Source organism: Macrobrachium nipponense, chromosome 16, assembly GCF_015104395.2.
Source record: "Macrobrachium nipponense isolate FS-2020 chromosome 16, ASM1510439v2, whole genome shotgun sequence".
In the NCBI taxonomy this organism is placed as follows: Eukaryota; Metazoa; Arthropoda; class Malacostraca; order Decapoda; family Palaemonidae; genus Macrobrachium; species Macrobrachium nipponense.
The window spans coordinates 11,798,039-11,807,061 of record NC_087209.1 but is presented as its reverse complement, the minus strand read 5'-3'; the positions used below and the strand labels follow the sequence as shown (position 1 = coordinate 11,807,061).

General features: G+C 33.9%; 1 pseudogene; it reads left to right on the top strand.

Annotated features, from left to right (window-relative positions):
* Positions 1 to 5,224: 5,224 nt before the first annotated feature.
* On the top strand, positions 5,225 to 8,780 carry LOC135195269 (uncharacterized; annotated as a pseudogene).
* The last annotated feature ends 243 nt before the right edge of the window (positions 8,781 to 9,023 follow it).

Genomic DNA, 9,023 nt, shown 5'->3' with positions numbered 1-9,023 from the left:
TTGTCGTTACTTCGGGAGTAGCCTACTACTCGCTGAAGACATGAAACAGTCGCAGTTAGTGGGACTTCTCAGTTTCATAGTTATTCATCTACGGCCAATCAAAATGTATTTATTATACGTATATATATATATATATATATATATATATATATATATATATATATATATCTGTATAGATATACTATACATACATACATACATACATACATATATGTATATATATATATATACATGCATCCATACAGGCATACACACACACACACAAATATATAATATATATATATATATATATATATATATATAATATATATATATATATATATATATATATATATATATATATATATACATATATACATATATACACACACACACACACACACACATATATATATATATATATATATATATATATATATATATATATATATATAATATATATATAGTTAATTAGTCTATGAATTCTAATTTCTCCATAACTAATAGATACGACACCTTGAAGCACTGTTGCTAGGTAAAGTCGAGGCAGAATTCCCTCATTTAATTCTCCGTGCACCAATTCCTCCAGTTGGCAGCGTCAGCTACTGCTTGTCAATTCTCCACGCTTCTCATCAAGGATAATTAATTACACTTGCTCGAGTAAAGCTCATTCAATATTCAAGCAACTTCAACACCTGCGTGAAAGAATGACTTTGCATTTGTGAGAGGATGGAGACTTCCAAAACAAGGGAAATAATGCAATGTTCTGTTTGTGAATTCTCGTTGGATTTGTGGTTGTTTCGAATCTCAAAATTTAGCACACAAACATGGGTATTCTTAGCTCAAAACAAAGCTACTGTTCCATTTGTTTAATTCTAAGCTCCAAAGAAATCTATTGTTCCATTGGTTCAATTATAAACTCAAAAGAAATTTACTGTTCCATTTGTTTAATTCTAAGCTCCAAAGAAATCTACTTTCCATTTGTTTAATTCTAAGCTCTAAAGAATTCTACTTTTCCACTTGTTTAATTTTAAGCTCCAAAGAAATATACTCTTGCATTTGTTCAAGTCTAAGCTCCATATAAAAAGCACCCGTGCAAATTAGGAGTAAAATGAAAACGGCAAAAACATATGCTCAGAAACATTTCCATAAACATAAATTATTTTCTAATGATTATATGCTACAAAACGCACCCAACCTATAGAAATAACACATAACAACTAAATGCGAAATTTCGACCAAATAACTGCATCACAGATATAAAAAACGAAGTAAACGCTAGACTAATAGTAGATTGGAGTCACACGGGCGCCATTTCTCTCCTTGGGAAACAACCGTATCAGAGGCAGCGACAGTTGCTGTCAACTACATTCCCGGGACGCATATTCCTGAAGCCTGGATGGAAATAGACCCTCACGGATATTAGAACCAATCAGAGTGTGTTTTGGAGCGGTGACGTTGTGAGACTCCACCCTCCTTAGTGTTACCACCTATAAACTTTTCTTAATTCTTGCAAAAGCACCAGTTTTGAAAATATTAATCTTATATGATACGTTATAATATTGGTAAATATATTAGCTATTATAGATGCATACAGAATATATGTATCAGCTATGCTGTACCAGCTAGCATTTACGCTGGCGCTTATTGTTATAAAAAGGTACTGGGAGTGAGTACGCAAGGTATATGGCACCATTGCTTAATGTAAACAAACTGCTTGTGCTGTTCCTGTTCTGTAACTTCTGTCGAATTGATTGAGTCTGTAGTCTATAGTCCTCCTAGTCTGTTGTTTTCGTCGTGTGTTACTTGCACTTTAGTCACTATGGAGTGTACAAGAAATCCCGAGTTGCTAGATTTTGAAGGCAGTGACTTCCATAATATTATTTTGCAGAAAAATCAAGATTTCATGCGCTTACGAACTAAGGCTAAATCAAGGGAAGATTTCGACAAGTGGAGAGAAATACTATTCAATATCAAGAATTGTATGTTTCAACTCCTATAAACTGTACCCTGTTGGAATGAAGAAATTATTTTGTCAAAAATTACTCTGCCATCACAGAAACAAATTCAAGCACAAAGGTGTGAAGAAGACTGTTACTGGGTAAGTAGTATTTTTCCATGTAATTATACTCATTCATATTTAAGAAGTCTAACCTAAAACCTAGTCTTAGGGTCTTAGGTCATACCTGAATAGGCTTACACGTAAGAGGCAGGCCTTACCCAAGACCAAAGGGTAAAACTTTACAAAGCTTGCGTGACGATGAATAGCCAAAAATAGCTACACCCGAAAATCCTACCATACATACGGTTCTAGGTGAATTCGTCTACAACAACTCGTCTACAACAACTCGTCTACAATTCATCTACATATACATTTCATCTACATATACAATTCATCTACAACAATTCATCTATATAAAAAAATATATCTCCAAAAATGAGAGATGCTGAGAGCTGTTAGTAGTAAACAAGCACTTACCAGATTTGTTTTCTTAATTACTAAAATACCACTACATGGCGATTTTCCTTTCTTATGAAAAACAATAACTGTCAGCAACAACATGCTACAGTTTTTACGAGGCTGTTAGCAGTAAACAAGCACCTATAAAAAAAATTTTCTTAATGACTAAACTACCACTGCATGGCAATTTTCCTTTCTTAGTTAGAGTAATAAGTATCAACAACAACATTCTTCAGTTTTTTCGAGGCTTTGTTATATACTGTAATTCCAAGAGATTATACGAAACTGATTCAGACTTTACTTTGAGACTTCGGATGCTACCTGCCATTGCATTTGTACCAGTCGAAAAAGTTATCGAGTCATTCGAGATATTATGCGCAAATAATATTTTCCCTGATGACGCGCAGGAGGTAATAGATTACTTTGCGGACACTTGGATTGGGCGCCTTGGCCGAAGAAATATGCGAAGGCCTCCTATCTTTGTTTTTTAATGTTCTTAAGGTTTTTTATTTTGTACTCAAATGCCAGTTCTTTTTAATAGTTTGTATTGTAATTTTATATTATAATTTTTATCTAAAGATATCCATAACTTTTCTTTATGTTTTTGCATCTATGCATACAGTAACAATATTGTAACTTTTATCCAAATATATCCAAACTAAGTAAAAGTATTGTAATTTTGATCCAAATATATCCAAAATAGGTAAAAACATTGTCAATTTTATCCAACTTTATCCTATATAATAAAGATCCTCCTGTATTTATGGTTTTATATATTTAAATATATACCAAAAGCTACCAAATACTAATACTACAAAAGGCATATTTACGCTTAAAACAGTATCTAAAAGGGAAGGTATTTAAAAAGGTGATTCAAAGAATAATATGGTAACAAACCATTTTACAAATACACCATTACTGAAAGCAGCAAACTATCCGAATAACGAGTATTAAAAAGGGAAGTTTTTTAAGACGGTGATTCAAAGAATATGGTAACAGACCAATTTCCCAAATCCATCATTACTGAAAGCAGCAAACTATCCAAATTTATAGTAGGTTACTTAAAAGGGAATTCGTTTAAAACGGTGACTCTAAGAATACTTGCTGTCGTTGTTTAGGCCCTCCCTCCTCAACTGCATATCTATCGATATTTTGCCGTAGATGAATTGTGGGCAGATATATTGAATTGTTTGTAGATGAATTTTGTATATGTAATGAATTGTTGTAGATGAATGTATATAGATGAATTGTTGTAGAATATATGTAGATGATGTTGTAGAATGAATTGTAATTATATGTAGATATGTAGACGAATTGTTGTAGACGAATTCGCCGGATACCCATACATACAAACCCCATACCGTACATTCAATAACTGCAGTTGTGAGTAGATATGTGAATTCTATTTTTACGATTGCTCTTAGTGGTTTATAGAGACGCACACGGTTCTCTCTGCTTGTATATTTATTAAAACTTTGTGCCATAAAATATGCAGCATTATTTATATTTATAATATATATGCTAATTATATATATTTATTTCATTCTCATTTGTGAAGTTTTCGTCGATGCCACAATTAGGATCATTCATAAGCAATCCCTTAAAAGGGACAAGCTTATGGAGTCTTTTCCCTGTTTTATTGAAATCCATGGGTGGCATAATCATCCCCTTGATTCTGCAGATGCTCTTAATCAACTGAGAGTAACATCAAGTACCCGAGATACATTCGAGAGATACTTTGAGCAAAGTAAAATAACACCTTTTCTTGAAATGCAGTCAAACTTAGTGTAATGTTCTTGTATTTACCTGCTTCAAAGTTTTTGTAAAAAGAATATTACTATAATAATTAAATTCAGCTAGAAAACCTCAATGTCACAAATTATAATATTGTATGTAAAATTTCACATGGTAATTTTATATTGATTATACTGGACAAGTAACGTTAACTCTGCTGATAATGTCACTATAGTGAATATAGTCCTTTATAGGAATGTAGAAATTATAGTCTGTTTGTGTTTATTGATGTATAATGTTATCCCATAATTCATGTCCTTTTTTCAGAAATTCTCACTACCGGCACACATGCAACAGCTCTTTCCCTTGGAAATCGTGAACAAATTAAGTACTGTACTTCCTAAGACATATGCTTAAGGCTGATATCACAATTTTGAGGGCTACCCTTTTTCAAAATTTGTAGTTCGATATATATATATATATATAAAAGTAAATTAACTGCCTTTTACCATCTAAAACTGCAAATGGCATAACTAATGATTTATTTACATAATTAGCTACTTCAAAAAGATTTGCCTTGCATGCATTCATGAATTTTTGTGCTTTTAATTCGGTATTGCTCCCGAATAGACTAACTAAAAGATGTCATTAATATACAATAAAATTCATTGACTCAGTACTGTGATTGAAATGTAAGTAGTTCTTCAATAATATTCATGTTTGGGGCCTCAAAATGGGATTTCCTTAATCACCGGATCAGTGACTGCAGTGTACACTAGGACAATGCAGTGATGATGTTACTGTAGTTACTATTATTTTAAAATGATAATCTTAGCCAAGTTTTGACTCTTTCAAAGGTGGCGGTAGATATTATAAGCACTGAGATCTTGATATGAAAATATGTATATGTATCATAACTTCTATAGTAAGGTTTATTTTTGTGTTGTTACAGGTATGACAACAACGGTGGCTCACAGACACCATCTTATGAAATTAGATTTGGTTAATGATTTGAGAGGACAAGTAAACAAATCTGTCAATCCATCTCTCAAATCTGTGGAATATATGCGGACCCAATGGGTAAAAGAACATGGTGGATTGAACACGTTGTCTATGTTTAATGCTTTCCACAAGTATGCAGCTGATAACCCAGAAGTACTGATTAAAGTTGAGCACAACGATGAACGATTCTGTGTGGTTTTGGTAACTCCCATCATGAAGAGGGTTCATGAACATCTAAGAGAAGCCTCGGAAGTTGTTTATGTAGATGCCACAGGATCTGTAGACCAACTGAACACAGCTATCATACCTTTTATTTGTGCAGGACCAGCTGGTGCTGTTTCTTTGGCTGTGTTGTTCACATTATGTCAAGATCAAGTAACATTGACCAGAGGTTTGTAGTTTACATGAATGATTTTATTCTTTATTTTATTTTTGCGTATGTTAACTTTTTCAGAGGCATGTTGGGAAAATTTTTATGACTAAATAGCATGTTTTCAAATACAAAATCCATGCTCACTCACGAGACCCTGGGATTTTGGGGGGAGCCACTTATGACTTATTGTATTGTTATGGGTCTGCTCCATACTTTCATCCTAATACTGCACTTCACTCTAACTACTACAGGTATTCTATCACTAGATTCCTACCTTCACTCAGAACTCGCCTAACCTCTTGAAAAATCTTTTCTAATTGTTGACTTTGCTTTGATGGTATGGAAGTTCAGTACATACAATATATATTTTCCTAAGCAAAAATTTAATTTGTATTCCTCTTTAAGTGATACTACTTTCCTGGTGCCAAGCACAGTCACCTCCATAATTTTGTTAGTCTACTTTTTTCCCTTACCCTTCTTTGGTGAACAAAATTTAATGAAGTATTTGCATAATGTTTTACACATATACAGTACAATGTGTAAATGCATTTAGTAAGAAGGTGCTTGTGCCCAAGTAGGCCATTGTATATTACAGATAATGCAAATATGATGATTTAATCTATAATTCTGTTTGTTAACATCCATACCAGTAATAATATTTTCCATCAATTATATTTAATGTTCTGTTTTGTGCTTAGCAGACTTTGGTATGATTAAGGAGATGCTAGGTGAATGTGCTTTCTATGGCAGAGGATCTCCACAGTCATTCATGACTGACAACTGTGAAGCTGAGAGAAAAAGTCTAGCTGCAACTTGGCCCACAGCAAACCGTTTCCTATGTATTTTCCAGCTGCTTCAGCAGGTATGGCATTGGCTATTGGATTCTAAACATAGAATTCAAAAGGATAATCGTCAAGACCTTATGGCTGCCATGAAAAGTCTTGTTTATGCTAGTTCAAAAGCAGAGTTTAATAAGGTGTGGCAGTCTCTCCAATCCTGTTCTCTCATGGCTACATATCCTATTTTCAAAAGGTAATGTGAAATAGTCCAGTTTTAGAAGCATTCAGTGCACTATTGCTTCAGCTATCTGTCCTTATAAATGTCCTTTTTTTATAGTTCATTAAAGTGTAAAGTCAGTCACCATTGTTTATAATTCAACAAGTTGGTATGAAATCTAAGGTCTTTGATCCTTTTGAATGAAGAGTTGAACAGAATTGAAAAGAAAATTGATTCTATCACTAAGTTTACTTTTCAAATTGCAATGTTGTATGTCCTGCTGTTTAATTCACCATTTTAATTTCCTTTTGGCATATTTAAATCTTGTTTTAATGAGCATATTTTTTTAGCTTTCAGTTATGTGGCATCCTTGGTTGAAAGGAAGGAAGATTGGGCAATAGCTTTTCGAGCTGGTACATTGTTACGAGGGCACCATACAAATAATTTCTGCGAGTCAACAATGTGCATAATCAAGGATATTGTTCTCAGTAGGTAAGGATTCATAAGTACATTATACGGGTGTTTATTTGCATTACATCATTTAAGAAAGTACATATACTGATACTTAATGAATCTGCATATGTGTTTAACTGATGCTACTTTTTACTTTCCTTGAGAGTTGCTGAGGGTGGTTGGAGTTGGGTGGATGTTATTGCTATGAAATTTCCCAAAACTGAAGTTCTCCTACTAAGCAAGTGATGACTGCCTTGATAGTTGCCATGACCTCTTGCTGAAATTGGTGGGCTCTGATCTCAGTAGAGTGTGTGTGTGTGTGTGTCTCTCTCTCTCTCTCTCTCTCTCTCTCTCTCTCTCTCTCTATATATATATATATATATATATATATATATATATATATATATTTATATATATATATATATATATATATATATATATATATATATATATATATATATATATATATATATATATATACTATATATATATATATACTATTGAGCAGTTTTTCAAAATTTTTATGCCAATATAATGTTTTTTATTATTATTATTATGTAGTGTCTAAAACACGCACACACCACACACACACACACACAAACAAACACACACACACACACACACACACACACACACACATATATATATATATATATATATATATAGTATATATATATATATATATGTGTGTGTGTGTGTGTGTGTGTGTGTGTGTGCGCGTGTGCGTGTTTTAGACACTACATAATAATAATAATAAAAAACATTATATTGGCATAAAAATTTTGAAAAACTGCTCAATAGTATGCATATTGAAAGGAACAGGAAAGAACAAGTGGTATCCAAATAGCTGAGAGTTGCTCCAGTTTAATTAAAAACCTCTATACTGCAATGAAAATACTATGGGTCAAAGGTCTCTGGATGTTTTGCAGTTAATTGTATTGATTGATCTGGCAAACATGATTTGTCAGTAAGTGTAGAAACTCATTTTTTATGGAAATGTCTTACCTTGAAAGAGAGAGAAAAGGGGCATATTTAAACCCATGCTGGCAAAATTTAAGAAAAAAAATTCTGTATATATTTAAAACTATGCTGGCAAAAGTTCAGGTTAAACTGCATTATTTTTGTAACAGACTGCCCTAGTTTTAGTTTTACAGTATCAAACAGTTTGGGTTGCTTCTTCCTTTTTTGTTCAGATGCAAGGCATACAACACGGCCCAGCTACTGATGTTTATGGTCGAGATTTTCGATGTATACATGAGGCAACGATTGGTCGATGTGGCCTTGAGTAGGCGGCATGTAGCCAATAATCTCGACCAAGGTTGCATTAGACAGCGTTGAATTGGTTGGCAATTCTAAATATAAAGTACAGAGCGAATCTGATCCAACCATAAAATATGATGTAGACCTTGAAATTGGACAGTGCTCTTGCATGCAAGGCCAAACTGGTGCTATTTGCAAGCACCAAATTGCATGTGCCGAGTTTAGCATGACTGCTGGCCACAGCAATTTTTAAGTAGCAGTGAAAGTCGCCATCGATTAGCAGTTTTGGCTGTTGGCCAAGAGAAGGTCCCTGATGTGGCATTTTTTAGAAAGTTGAATGAGGATGGCGGCTTTGAGATCACTGGCAAGGCAGAGATAAAAGACATTGTTAGTGAGAAGACAGAAAATCTGGATATGGAAAAGGAGCCACAGGATCTAATTTCTAGAACAGAGACAATGTCATCTTCAGATGATGATGATTTGCCTCTAGAAAAATATCACATCATGTTGCAGATGCCATAGTTACAGTCAGTGCGCGCTATAGGAATAGCAATACAGACCTAGCACTGAAGAAGTTCCTCAGGCGTCTGGATTCCGTAAAAACTGCAAACCAGTTGAATAGTTTGCTGCATTGCACTGGAAGTGCAATAAGGAATGGTTGAGCTAGGCGAGGTAAGATACCTTGTCAGCCAACCTCCATCGCAAGACGCTCAACTGGCAGGCCAAGGGGAGCTGCACCGCTGTGTAAAGGCCGTCATCCGACAG